Raw genomic sequence first — 15342 nt, 5'->3', positions numbered from 1 at the left:
CATCATAACTGTGCACTGGGCACCCAGATGACAGGTCCTTGTCTGTGATCTGCCTAAAGGGTCATTTTGACATCATAACTCTGCATGTGTCAGCCAGGTGACAGACCCTTGACTTTGATCTGCCTAAGGGGGCATTGTGACATCATAAATCTGCACTGGTCACCGTGGTGACACACCCTTGTATGTGATCTGCCTTAGGGGGCATTTTGACATTGTAATTCTCCACAGGTCACCCAGGCGAGAGACCCTTGTCTGTGATCTGCCTAAGGGGGCATTGTGACATCATAATTCTGCACTGGTCAGCCAATGGCAGACCCTTGTCTTTGATCTGTCTAAGGGGGTATTGTCACATCATAACTCTGCACGTGGCACCCAGGTGACAGACCCTTGTCTGTGATCTGCCTAAGGGGGAATTGTGACTTCATAACTCTGCACTCGTCACCCAGGTGAGAGACCCTTGTTTTTGGTCTCCCTAGGGGGACATTGTGACATTATAACCCTGCACTGCTCACCCTGTTGACAGATCCTTGTCTGTTATCTGCCTAAAGGGGAATTGTGACATCATAACTCTGCACCAGTCACCCAGGTGACAGAGCCTTGTCTGTGATCTGCCTAAGGGGGCAATGTGACATCATAACTCTGCACTGGTCACCCAGGTGACAGGCCCTTGACTGTGATCTGCCTAAGGGGGCATTGTGACATCATAACTCTGCACGGGGTGCCCAGGTGACAGTCCCTTGTCTGTGATCTGCCTAAGCGGGCATTGTGACATCATAACTCTGCACGGGTCACACAGTTGACAGGCCTTTGTCTGCGATCTGCCTAAGGGGGCATTGTGACATTTTAACACTGCACGGGTCCCCCAGGTGACAGACCCTTGTCTGTGATCTGCGTAAGGGGGAATTGTGATATCATAACTCTGCACGGGTCACCCAGATGACAGACCCTTCTCTTTGATCTGCCTAAGTAGGCATTGTGACATCATAACACTGCACTGGTCACCCAGGTGACAGACCCTTGTCTGTGAACTGCCTAAGGGGTCATTGTGACATCATAACTCTGCACTGGTCACCCAGGTGACTCACCCTTGTCTGTGATCTGCCTAAGGGGGCATTGTGACATCATAACTCGGCACGAGGCACCCAGGTGGCAGACCCTTGTCTTTGATCTGCCTAAGGGGGCATTGTGACATCAAAACACTGCACGGGTAACCCATGTTACAGGCCCTTGAATGTGGTCTGCCTAAGGGGGCATTGAGACATCATAAATCTGCACTGGTCCCAGGTGACAGACCCTTGTCTTTGATCTGCCTAGGTGGCCTTGTGACATCATAACTCTGCACTGGTCACCCAGTTGACAGGCCCTTGTCTGTTATCTGCCTAAGGGGGCATTTTGACATCATAACTCTCCACTGTTCACCCAGGTAACACTCCCTTGTCTCTGATCTGCCTAAGGGGGCATTGTGACATTATAACTCTGCACTGGTCACCCAGATGACAGGCCCTTGTCTGTGATCTCCCTAAGGTGGCATTGTGACTTCATAACTCTGCCCTGGTCACCCACGTGACAGGCCCTTGTTTGTAACCTGCCTAAGGGGGCATTGTGACATCATAACTCTGCACCAGGCACCCAGGTGACAGGCCCTTGTCTGTGATCTGCCTAAGGGGGCATTGTGAATTCATAACTCTGCCCTGGTCACCCACGTGACAGGCCCTTGTTTGTAATCTGCCTAAGGGGACATTGTGACATCATAACTCTCCACTGGGCACCCAGATGACAGGCCCTTGTCTGTGATCTGCCTATAGGGGCATTGTGACATCATAACTCTGCACTTGGCACCCAGGTGACAGGCCTTGTCTTTGATCTGCCTAAGGGGGTATTGTGACATCATAACTCTGTACAGGGCAACCAGGTGACAGGCCCTTGTCTGTTATCTGCCTAAAGCGATCATTGTGACATCATAACAATGCACTGGTCACCCAGGTGACAGACCCCTGTCTGTGAACCGCCTAAGGGGTCATTGTGACATCATAACCCTGCACTGGTCACCCAGGTGACACACCCTTGTCTGTGATCTGCCCAACGGGGCATTGTGGCATCATAACTCTGCACGAGGCTCCCAGGTGGCAGACCTTTGTCTGTGATCTGTCTAAGGGTGCAATGTGACATCGAAACACTGCACAGGTCACACATGTGACAGGCCCTTGAATGTGGTCTGCCTAAGGGTGCATTGAGACATCATAAATCTGCACTGGTCCCCAGGTCACAGACCCTTGTCTGTGATCTGTCTAAGGGGGCATTGTGACATCATAACCCTTCATTGATCACCGAGGTGACAGACCCTTGTCTTTGATCTGCCTAAGGGGGCATTGTGACATCATTACTCTGCACTGGTCACCCAGTAGACAGACCCTTGTTTGTGATCTGCCTAAGTGGGCATTGTGACATCATAACTCTGCACGCATCTCCCAGGTGTCAGACCCTTGTCTGTGATATGCGTAAGGGGGCATTGTGATATCATATCTCAGCACGGGTCACCCAGGTGACAGACCATTTTCTCTGATCTGCCTAAGTGTGCATTGTGACATCATAACTCTGCACTGGCCCTCCAGGTCGCAGACCCTTGACTGTGATCTGCCTAAGGGAGCATTTTGACAACCTAAATCTTCACTGGTAACCCAGGTGGCAGGCCCTTGTCTCTGATCTGCCTAAGCGTGCATTGTGACATCATAATTCTGCACGTGTCACCCATGTGACAGGCCGTTGAAAGTGATCTGCTTAAGGGATCATTGTGACATCATAACTCTGCACTGGTCACCCACGTTACAGACGCTTGTCTGTGATCTGCATAAGGGGGCATTGTGACATCATAAGTCTGCACTGGGCACCCATGTGACAGGCCGTTGCCTGTGATCTGCCTAAGGGGGCATTGTGACTTCATAACTCTGCACTGGTCACCCAGGTGAAAGACCCTTGTCTGTGATCTGCCCACGGGGGCATTGTGACATCACAACTCTGCAATGGTCACCCAGGTGACAGACCCTTTTCTGTGATTGGCCTAATGGCGTATTGTGACATCATAACTCTGTACTGGTCACCCTTGTGACAGACCCTTGTCTGCTATCTGCCTAAGGGGGTATTGTGACATCATAACTCTGCACTGGTTACCCAGGTGACCGACCCTTGTCTTTGATCTGCCTAAGGGGGCATTGTGACATCATAACTCTGCACGGGTCACCCAGGTGACAGACCCTTGTCTGTGATCTGCCAAAGGGTGCATTGTGACATCATAATTCGGCAGGGGTCCCCCTGGTGACAGAACCTTGTCTTTGATCTTCTTAACTGGTCATTGTGATATCATAGCTCTGCAATGGTCACCCAGGTGACAGGACCTTGACTGTGATCTGCCTAAGGGGGCATTGTGACATCATAACTCTGCACGGGTCACCCACGTGACAGACCTTTGTCTGTGAACTGCCTAAGGGGGCATGGTGACATCATAACTCTATGCTGGTCACCCACGTGACAGACCCTTGTCTTTGATCTGCCTAAGGGGGCATTGTGACATCATAACTCTGCACGGGGAACCCAGGAGACGGACCCTTGTCTGTGATCTGCCTAAGGGGGCATTGTGACACCATAACTCTGCACTGGTCACCGCGGTTACAGCCCCTTATGTATGATCTTCCAAAAGGGGCATTGTGACATCATAACTCTGCACTGGTCACCTAGGTGACAGACCCTGGTCTGTGATCTGCCTAAGGGGGCATTTGGAAATCAAAACTCTGCACTGGTCACCCAGGTGACAGAACATTGTCTGTGTTCTGCCTAAGGGGGCATTGTGACATCATAACTCTGCACTGCTCACCCAGGTGACAGACCATTGTCTGCGATCTGCCTAAGGGGGCATTGTAATATCATAACCCTGCACTTGACACACATGTGAGAGACCCTAGTCTGTAAACATCCTAAGGGGGCATTGTGACATCATAACTCTGCACTAGTCACGCAGGTGACAGACCCTTGTGTGTGATCTGCCTTAGGGGGCATTGTGACATCATAACTCTGCACTGGTCACCCAGGTGACAGACCCTTGTCTGTGATCTGTCCAAGGGGGCGTTGTGACATCATAACTCTGCACGAGGCCCCCAGGTGGCAGAAACCTGTCAGTGATCTGCCTAAGGGGGCATTGTGACATTCAAAACTCTGCACGGATCACCCATGTGACAGGCCCATGAATGTGATTTGCCTAAGCTGGCATTGAGATATCATAACTCTGCACTGGTCACCCAGGTGACAGACCCTTATCTTTGATGTGCCTAAGGGGGCACTGTGACATCATAACTCTGAAGTGGTCATGGAGGTGACAGACCCTTGTCTTTGATCTGCCTAAGGGGGCATTGTGACATCAAAACTCTGCTCGGGGCGCCCAGGTGACAGACCCTTGTCTGTGATCTGCCTAAGGGTTCATTGTGACATCATAACTAAGCACTGGGCACCCGGGTGACAGACCCATGTCTTTGATCTGCCTAAAGGGGCATTTTGATATCATAACTCTGCATGTGTCAGCCAGGTGACAGACCCTTGTCTTTGATCTGCCTAAGGGGGTATTGCCACATCACAACTCTGCACGGGTCACCCAGGTGACAGACCCTTCTCTTTGATCTGCCGAAGAGGGCATTGTGACACCACAAATCTGCACTGGTCACCGTGGTGACAGACCGTTGTCTGTGATCTGCCTAAGGGGGCATTTTGACACCGTAATTCTCCACAGGTCACCCAGGTGAGAGACCCTTGTCTGTGATCTGCCTAAGGGGGCATTGTGACATCATAACTCTGCACTGGTCAGCCAGGTGGTAGAACCTTGTCTTTGATCTGTCTAAGGGGGTATTGTCACATCATAACCCTGCACGTGGCACCCAGGTGACAGACCCTTGTCTGTGATCTGCCTAAGGGGGAATTGTGACTTCATAACTCTGCACTCGTCACCCAGGTGAGAGACCCTTGTTTGTGATCTCCCTAGGGCGGCATTGTAACATTATTACCCTGCACTGCTCACCGTGTTGACAGATCCTTGTCTGTTATCTGCCTAAGGGGGAATTGTGACATCATAACTCTGCACCGGTCACCCAGGTGACAGAGCATTGTCTGTGATCTGCCTAAGGGGGCAATGTGACATCATAACTCTGCACTGGTCACCCAGGTGACAGGCCCTTGTCTGTGATCTGCCTGAGGGGGCATTCTGACATCATAACCTTGCACGGGTCACACAGGTCACAGGCCTTTGTCTGTGATCTGCCTAAGGGGGCATTGTGACATTTTAACACTGCACGGGTCCCCCAGGTGACAGACCCTTGTCTGTGATCTGCCTAAGGTGGCATTGTGATATCATAACTCTGCACGGGTCACCCAGGTGGCAGACCCTTCTCTTTGATCTGCCTAAGTGGGCATTGTGAAATCATAACTCTTCACTGGTCGCCCAGGTGACCGACCCTGGTCTGTGATCTGCCTAAGGGGGCATTGTGACATCATTACTCTGAACAGGTCACCCAGGTGACAGACCCTTGTCTGTGAACTGCCTAAGGGGGCATTGTGACATCATAACTCTGCATTGGTCACCCAGGTGACAGATCCTTCCCTGTGATCTGCCTACGGGGGCAGTGTGACATCATAAGTCTGCACTGGGCACCCAGGTGACAGGCCTTTGTCTGTGATCTGCCTAAGCGGTCATTGTGAGATCATAACTCTGCACTGGTCACCCAGGTGACAGACCCTTGTCTGTAATCTGCCTAAGGGGTCATTGTGACGTCATAACTCTTCACTTGTCAACCAGGAGACAGACCCTTGTCTGTGATCTGCCTAAGGGGGCATTGTTGCATCATAACTCTTCACTAGTTACCGAGGTGACAGACCCTTGTGTGTGATCTGCCTAACAGGGCATTGTGACATCATAACTGTGCACTGGGCACCCAGATGACAGGTCCTTGTCTGTGATCTGCCTAAAGGGTCATTTTGACATCATAACTCTGCATGTGTCAGCCAGGTGACAGACCCTTGACTTTGATCTGCCTAAGGGGGCATTGTGACATCATAAATCTGCACTGGTCACCGTGGTGACACACCCTTGTATGTGATCTGCCTTAGGGGGCATTTTGACATTGTAATTCTCCACAGGTCACCCAGGCGAGAGACCCTTGTCTGTGATCTGCCTAAGGGGGCATTGTGACATCATAATTCTGCACTGGTCAGCCAATGGCAGACCCTTGTCTTTGATCTGTCTAAGGGGGTATTGTCACATCATAACTCTGCACGTGGCACCCAGGTGACAGACCCTTGTCTGTGATCTGCCTAAGGGGGAATTGTGACTTCATAACTCTGCACTCGTCACCCAGGTGAGAGACCCTTGTTTTTGGTCTCCCTAGGGGGACATTGTGACATTATAACCCTGCACTGCTCACCCTGTTGACAGATCCTTGTCTGTTATCTGCCTAAAGGGGAATTGTGACATCATAACTCTGCACCAGTCACCCAGGTGACAGAGCCTTGTCTGTGATCTGCCTAAGGGGGCAATGTGACATCATAACTCTGCACTGGTCACCCAGGTGACAGGCCCTTGACTGTGATCTGCCTAAGGGGGCATTGTGACATCATAACTCTGCACGGGGTGCCCAGGTGACAGTCCCTTGTCTGTGATCTGCCTAAGCGGGCATTGTGACATCATAACTCTGCACGGGTCACACAGTTGACAGGCCTTTGTCTGCGATCTGCCTAAGGGGGCATTGTGACATTTTAACACTGCACGGGTCCCCCAGGTGACAGACCCTTATCTGTGATCTGCGTAAGGGGGAATTGTGATATCATAACTCTGCACGGGTCACCCAGATGACAGACCCTTCTCTTTGATCTGCCTAAGTAGGCATTGTGACATCATAACTCTGCACTGGACACCCCGGTGAGAGACCGTTGTCTGTAAACTGCCTAAGGGGCATTGTGACATCATAAGTCCGCACTAGTCACGCAGGTGACAGACCCTTCTCTGTGATCTGCCTAAGTGGGCATTGTGACATCATAACACTGCACTGGTCACCCAGGTGACAGACCCTTGTCTGTAATCTGCCTAAGGGGTCATTGTGACGTCATAACTCTTCACTTGTCAACCAGGAGACAGACCCTTGTCTGTGATCTGCCTAAGGGGGCATTGTTGCATCATAACTCTTCACTAGTTACCGAGGTGACAGACCCTTGTGTGTGATCTGCCTAACAGGGCATTGTGACATCATAACTGTGCACTGGGCACCCAGATGACAGGTCCTTGTCTGTGATCTGCCTAAAGGGTCATTTTGACATCATAACTCTGCATGTGTCAGCCAGGTGACAGACCCTTGACTTTGATCTGCCTAAGGGGGCATTGTGACATCATAAATCTGCACTGGTCACCGTGGTGACACACCCTTGTATGTGATCTGCCTTAGGGGGCATTTTGACATTGTAATTCTCCACAGGTCACCCAGGCGAGAGACCCTTGTCTGTGATCTGCCTAAGGGGGCATTGTGACATCATAATTCTGCACTGGTCAGCCAATGGCAGACCCTTGTCTTTGATCTGTCTAAGGGGGTATTGTCACATCATAACTCTGCACGTGGCACCCAGGTGACAGACCCTTGTCTGTGATCTGCCTAAGGGGGAATTGTGACTTCATAACTCTGCACTCGTCACCCAGGTGAGAGACCCTTGTTTTTGGTCTCCCTAGGGGGACATTGTGACATTATAACCCTGCACTGCTCACCCTGTTGACAGATCCTTGTCTGTTATCTGCCTAAAGGGGAATTGTGACATCATAACTCTGCACCAGTCACCCAGGTGACAGAGCCTTGTCTGTGATCTGCCTAAGGGGGCAATGTGACATCATAACTCTGCACTGGTCACCCAGGTGACAGGCCCTTGACTGTGATCTGCCTAAGGGGGCATTGTGACATCATAACTCTGCACGGGGTGCCCAGGTGACAGTCCCTTGTCTGTGATCTGCCTAAGCGGGCATTGTGACATCATAACTCTGCACGGGTCACACAGTTGACAGGCCTTTGTCTGCGATCTGCCTAAGGGGGCATTGTGACATTTTAACACTGCACGGGTCCCCCAGGTGACAGACCCTTGTCTGTGATCTGCGTAAGGGGGAATTGTGATATCATAACTCTGCACGGGTCACCCAGATGACAGACCCTTCTCTTTGATCTGCCTAAGTAGGCATTGTGACATCATAACACTGCACTGGTCACCCAGGTGACAGACCCTTGTCTGTGAACTGCCTAAGGGGTCATTGTGACATCATAACTCTGCACTGGTCACCCAGGTGACTCACCCTTGTCTGTGATCTGCCTAAGGGGGCATTGTGACATCATAACTCGGCACGAGGCACCCAGGTGGCAGACCCTTGTCTTTGATCTGCCTAAGGGGGCATTGTGACATCAAAACACTGCACGGGTAACCCATGTTACAGGCCCTTGAATGTGGTCTGCCTAAGGGGGCATTGAGACATCATAAATCTGCACTGGTCCCAGGTGACAGACCCTTGTCTTTGATCTGCCTAGGTGGCCTTGTGACATCATAACTCTGCACTGGTCACCCAGTTGACAGGCCCTTGTCTGTTATCTGCCTAAGGGGGCATTTTGACATCATAACTCTCCACTGTTCACCCAGGTAACACTCCCTTGTCTCTGATCTGCCTAAGGGGGCATTGTGACATTATAACTCTGCACTGGTCACCCAGATGACAGGCCCTTGTCTGTGATCTCCCTAAGGTGGCATTGTGACTTCATAACTCTGCCCTGGTCACCCACGTGACAGGCCCTTGTTTGTAACCTGCCTAAGGGGGCATTGTGACATCATAACTCTGCACCAGGCACCCAGGTGACAGGCCCTTGTCTGTGATCTGCCTAAGGGGGCATTGTGAATTCATAACTCTGCCCTGGTCACCCACGTGACAGGCCCTTGTTTGTAATCTGCCTAAGGGGACATTGTGACATCATAACTCTCCACTGGGCACCCAGATGACAGGCCCTTGTCTGTGATCTGCCTATAGGGGCATTGTGACATCATAACTCTGCACTTGGCACCCAGGTGACAGGCCTTGTCTTTGATCTGCCTAAGGGGGTATTGTGACATCATAACTCTGTACAGGGCAACCAGGTGACAGGCCCTTGTCTGTTATCTGCCTAAAGCGATCATTGTGACATCATAACAATGCACTGGTCACCCAGGTGACAGATCCCTGTCTGTGAACCGCCTAAGGGGTCATTGTGACATCATAACCCTGCACTGGTCACCCAGGTGACACACCCTTGTCTGTGATCTGCCCAACGGGGCATTGTGGCATCATAACTCTGCACGAGGCTCCCAGGTGGCAGACCTTTGTCTGTGATCTGTCTAAGGGTGCAATGTGACATCGAAACACTGCACAGGTCACACATGTGACAGGCCCTTGAATGTGGTCTGCCTAAGGGTGCATTGAGACATCATAAATCTGCACTGGTCCCCAGGTCACAGACCCTTGTCTGTGATCTGTCTAAGGGGGCATTGTGACATCATAACCCTTCATTGATCACCGAGGTGACAGACCCTTGTCTTTGATCTGCCTAAGGGGGCATTGTGACATCATTACTCTGCACTGGTCACCCAGTAGACAGACCCTTGTTTGTGATCTGCCTAAGTGGGCATTGTGACATCATAACTCTGCACGCATCTCCCAGGTGTCAGACCCTTGTCTGTGATATGCGTAAGGGGGCATTGTGATATCATATCTCAGCACGGGTCACCCAGGTGACAGGCCATTTTCTCTGATCTGCCTAAGTGTGCATTGTGACATCATAACTCTGCACTGGTCACGCAGGGGACAGACACTTGTCTGTGATCTGCCCAAGGGGGCATTGTGACATCATAACTCTGCACTGGCCCCCCAGGTCGCAGACCCTTGTCTGTGATCTGCCTAAGGGAGCATTTTGACAACCTAAATCTTCACTGGTAACCCAGGTGGCAGGCCCTTGTCTCTGATCTGCCTAAGCGTGCATTGTGACATCATAATTCTGCACGTGTCACCCATTTGACAGGCCGTTGAAAGTGATCTGCTTAAGGGATCATTGTGACATCATAACTCTGCACTGGTCACCCACGTTACAGACGCTTGTCTGTGATCTGCATAAGGGGGCATTGTGACATCATAAGTCTGCACTGGGCACCCATGTGACAGGCCGTTGCCTGTGATCTGCCTAAGGGGGCATTGTGACTTCATAACTCTGCACTGGTCACCCAGGTGAAAGACCCTTTTCTGTGATCTGCCTAAGGGGGCATTGTGACATCATAACTCTGCAATGGTCACCCAGGTGACAGACCCTTTTCTCTGATCGGCCTAATGGGGTATTGTGACACCATAACTCTGTACAGGTCACTCTGGTGACAGACCCTTGTCTGCTATCGGCCTAAGGGTGCATTTTGACATCATAACTCTGCACTGGTTACCCAGGTGACCGACCCTTGTCTGTGATCTGCCTAAGGGGGCATTGTAACCTCATTACTTACCACTCGTCACCCAGGCATCAGACCCTTGCCTGTGATCTGCCTAAGGGGGCATTGTGACATCATAACTCTGCACTGGTCACCCAGGTGACAGACCCTTTTCTGTGATCTGACTATGGGGGCATTTTTGCATCATAACTCTACACTAGTCACCGTGGCGACAGATCCTTGTCTGTGATCTGCCTAAGAGGGCATTGTGACATCATAACTGTGCACTGGTAACCCAGGTGACATACCCTTGGCTGTGATCTGAATCAGGTGGCATTGTGACATCACAACTCTGCACTGGTCACCCAGGTGACAGACCCTTGTCTTTGATCTGCATAAAGGGACATTGTGACATCATAACTCTGCACTGGTAACCGAGGTGACAGACCCTTGACTGTGATCTGCCAAATGGTGCATTGTGACATCATAATTCTGCACGGGTCACCCTGGTGACGTACCCTTGCCTTTGATCTACTTTAGTGGTCATTGTGACATCATAACTCTGCACTGGTCTCCCAGGTGACAGACCCTTGTCTGTGTTCTGCCTAAGGGGGCTTTGTGACATCATAACTCTTCACTAGTCACCGAGGTGGCAGACCCTTCTCTGTGATCTGCCTAAGGGGGCATTGTGTCATCATAATACTGCACCGGTCCACCAGTTGACAGACCCCTGTCTGTGAACTGCCTAAGGGGTCATTGTGACATCATAACTCTGCACTGGTCACCCAGGGGACAGACCCTTGTCTGTGATCTGCCCAAGGGGGCATTGTGACATCATAACTCTGCACGAGGCATCCAGGTGGCAGAACCTTGTCTGTTATCTGCCTAAGGGGGCATTGTGACATCATGACTCTCCACTGGTCACCCAGGTGACAGGCCCTTGTCTCTGATCTTGTTATGCCCAGACCGTTTGTTCCCCAAAGAAGACCACCAGAGTCCAGAGTCAAAGCCAAGCGGCAAGGATCTTTACTACAAGTTCGAACCTGGTCCCTCCATTCCACAGCATACAAGAGGGCCCTGAACAACGTGAGTGTTTGCTTTTTATAGCCTGAGAGTTACAGGGGAACAAAGGAATTCTTTTGGTTCCCACTTTTTCAGTAAAACTTTGAATGGCTGTCCCCTTATCGGAGACTTTCCTGGTGATGTTTGTACTGGGATCAGGAAGTTTGAGAGATATATGGCGATATGTGGTGAGATGGGAAGATGGGATGTGTTTGTACTGGGCTTGTTTGTTTTGAGCCCGGGGCTGAGGAATGTGCCCGGCTCCTTTCATTCCCCCCTTTTCTTTTCAGGTATTTTTAGAGCCAATCTTGGGTCTTATATGTCTGATTCTGCTTCAGCGTTTACAGGTTGGTATTGGGCTCTGAGGACCATGAGTTGTACAGTGTCAAGCCTTTCTCTAACGAACTGCAAAATTCTGTTAACAACACAAGGTCCTACGGTAAGCAGAAATAGTAGGCTCAGCAGGGGTCCAAGGAAGGGGGCTAACAGAGAAAACATAGATGAGTTCCACCATTGGCCTGCAGCTGAAGCAAACTGCCGTGTTCTTACTTCTGTGCTTAACTTGCGTAACTGTTGGACCCGGTCTTCCACGAGCCCTGATTCATCTATGTAGAAACAACAGTCTTCCTTTAGAAACATACACGTTCCCCCTTTTTCAGCAGTGAGTAGGTCTAAGGCCCTCCGGTTCTGCAAGGTTACCTGTGCTAGGGACGTGAGCTGCCGCTGGAGGGAGGCAAGGGACTCAGCTGACTCCTCCATAGCAACGGCAAATTGTTGGTACAGCTTGTTACTTTCTATAAGGGTGTGACCTAGGGCTCCCCCAGCCAGTCCGGCAGCCATGAAGGATGCGGTGAGGGAGATTCCTGCAATGAGGGGGAGAAATATGGCTCGTGCAGGTCTCGGTCTAGGGTCTGGGTGAATAACAGCACTAGTCCAGTTACCGGTATACCCTAGGAACTCGCCGGCAGTAAGCAGAGTTAACCGGGGAACTAATGTGACAGGAAGACACAGTAGGTTGGTAACAGAGGGGCTTGATAGGTTTTTAGATAATGTTCCTGACGAAGCCCTTAAGGTGATGTTAGGGGACGTTGCAGTGATGTTGCAGAGGCTGGAATTAGTTCCTGAGAAACAGTAGGGAAACTTTTCTTGACTGGGGTTTAGGTATAGTGGCACGTTAGGGATAGGGGCATATGAGAGGTTTCGGTGGTTGTTAGCTTGGGCTGAGGTGGAGGATCCCCATGGCAGGGGGACAGCGGTTAGCGGTGGATGCCCTAGAGTGGCACACAGAAAGCAGCCAGACAGGCTGTGAAGTCCTGTAAGGTGGGCAAGTTCTAATCCTTCTTGCAATAATTTTAACCAGGAAAAAGAACGTAACTCTTGTGTCAGGCGGTTTTCTTGTCGCTGGATATTTCCATGGACCAGGGGCCGTACCTGCACTAGACCCCGCCACAGATAGGGGTGACTGCTAGGCCATGTGGAGGCGGAGGAGTAGTATACAGCCCCGTGTTGAGGCGTGGTCCAGTGGGAGTTCCAGAGGTCTCTAACTATCCATGTATATGAAAGGTCTCTATCTCGTCTGCGATGGAAGGGCCATCTGGGATCTATCTGTCCTTTTCCACCCCATCATCGGTATTTATGGATGTTACAATAGTTATAAGGGCAGCCGGCACTTTGGTGCCACCAATAGTGCTTACAATTATTTAGTCTGATCATACTCGAAGCATATTATTGGTGCCACTGGTTTGGCTACTGGGAAATTGGTAAAATTTAGTAAAATTGGGCTATTGTACCCTGAGGAGGGGCAATCTGCACTGGCCACTAATTTCCCGGGCTTATGAGGTTGCCCAGGGTGGGTTTGGTTTTCATAAAGCCAGAATCTCCAGACAAAGGGATTAGGAGCTGGCTTTATGTTTTTTCCAGCGGCCAATAGGGAGACTAATGTTAGAGTTAGACTACCTAACTGCATGTTGGCAGTGAGCTATGCTGCCGGCGCAGGGTGAGTTTTAAGGGGTTGTTCTTAGCTCTGTCCACAGTCCACGTGTCCGGTGCTTCAGCCGCCGCCGTGATTGGCCCCAGACGGTCGGAGGTTGGGTCCACTGACTTGACGTGGGTGTAGTGGATCCACGACGCAATGCCTTCTACCTTCAGGGCGGTGGGTGTGGTCAGGAGTACTTGGAGTGGTCCTTTTCACCTGGGCTCTAGGGTCTCTTGTCGGTGTCGCTTAACCAGGACCCAGTCTCCCGGCTGGTACGGATGGGGTGTCGGTGGGGGACTGGTCTCATATAGCTCTTTCAGTTTGGGCCAGATTTCTTGGTGAATTTTCTGTAAGGCTTGCAAGGAAAATAAGAATTCAGAGACATTTTCTGTTTCAGACTTAAGCAGGTCATCTTTTAAGCTAGGAACCAGGGGTGGAGGTCTGCCATACATGATTTCGTAAGGGGTAAGGCCCAGTTTGTAAGGGGTATTACGGGCCCGGAACAGAGCATAGGGGAGAAGGACTACCCAATTAGCGCCAGTCTCTATAGTCAATTTAGTTAAGGTCTCTTTTAAGGTCCGATTCATCCTTTCTACCTGTCCTGAACTCTGGGGCCTGTAAGCGCAATGTAGTTTCCAATTTGCCCCAAGGATGGAAGCCAAGTCCTGACTTACCTTAGTGATGAAAGCGGGCCCATTATCTGACCCTATCTGGACGGGGAAGCCATACCTGGGAAGGATATCTTCCAGAATTTTCTTTGCTACGACCTGAGCAGTTTCTTTTTTTGGTTGGGAATGCTTCAGTCCACCCTGAAAAAGTATCTGCAAAGACAAGTAAGTACCGGTACCCATACTTTCCTGGCTTTATTTCAGTAAAATCTACTTCTCAGTAGATACCGGGCCTGGTTCCCCTGAGCCTTGTTCCTGTTGCAGCTTGAGATTGGGGGTATGCGTTGTTAAGCTGGCAGACTTTGCAACTTGTCACGCTACTGCTGGCCGTCTCAGCTATATGTCTGATTTTGAGCTTGGAGCGTCTGATCAGGTCTTCCATCCGCCGGGCCCCCAGGTGGGTGGTTCGGTGGATGTGTTCTAATACCTGTTGTCCTAGTTTTTCTGGTAGGATGGTTTGGTCATTAGTATCAGTCCACCACCCATTCTGGATTTGTTTCAGGGGAAGTTTGTCAATCCACTGGAGATCTTGTTCTGAATATTCAGGGAAATATGGCAAGTCCCGGGGGCCCGGGTCAGGGAGCTGGAGTGCAAGGAGTTGGCTGGGAGCCTTCGCCACATTCCTTGCAGTTTGGTCTGCCAGAAAGTTGCCTTGAGCAGTTGGAGTAGTTAGTTTCTGATGCCCTGGGCAATGTACAATGGCTAACTTTTCTGGCCTCCATAGGGCTGTTAGTAGGGCTAGGATCTCTTGCTTGTTTTTTATCTCTTTTCCTTCAGCCGTCAGTAACCCTCGCTCCCTGTAAATGGCCCCATGTATATGCGCCGTTGCAAAAGCATATCGGCTGTCTGTATATACTGTCAGCTTTTTCCCCGCCCCTAAGGTAAGAGCTTGGGTGAGCACTATCAGTTCGGCCTTCTGGGCCGATGTCCCCGGGGGCAGGGGTTCCGCCCAGATTACCTCAGTCTCTGAAGTTACTGCCGCTCCAGCGTACCTCTGGCCTTGATGCATGAAGCTGCTCCCATCAGTGAACCAGACGAGGTCGGCGTCAGGAAGTGGGCAGTCCTGCAGGTCTTTGCTCAGATTATCATGCCGGGGGGGCCGCCTAGGTTGGGTGTACTCTGGCTGTAGATGCTCTTTCT

The sequence above is a fragment of the Gorilla gorilla genome, chromosome 17 (genome assembly GCF_029281585.2).
Source record: "Gorilla gorilla gorilla isolate KB3781 chromosome 17, NHGRI_mGorGor1-v2.1_pri, whole genome shotgun sequence".
Taxonomy (NCBI): Eukaryota; Metazoa; Chordata; class Mammalia; order Primates; family Hominidae; genus Gorilla; species Gorilla gorilla.
Note: the sequence above shows the minus strand (reverse complement) of the source record.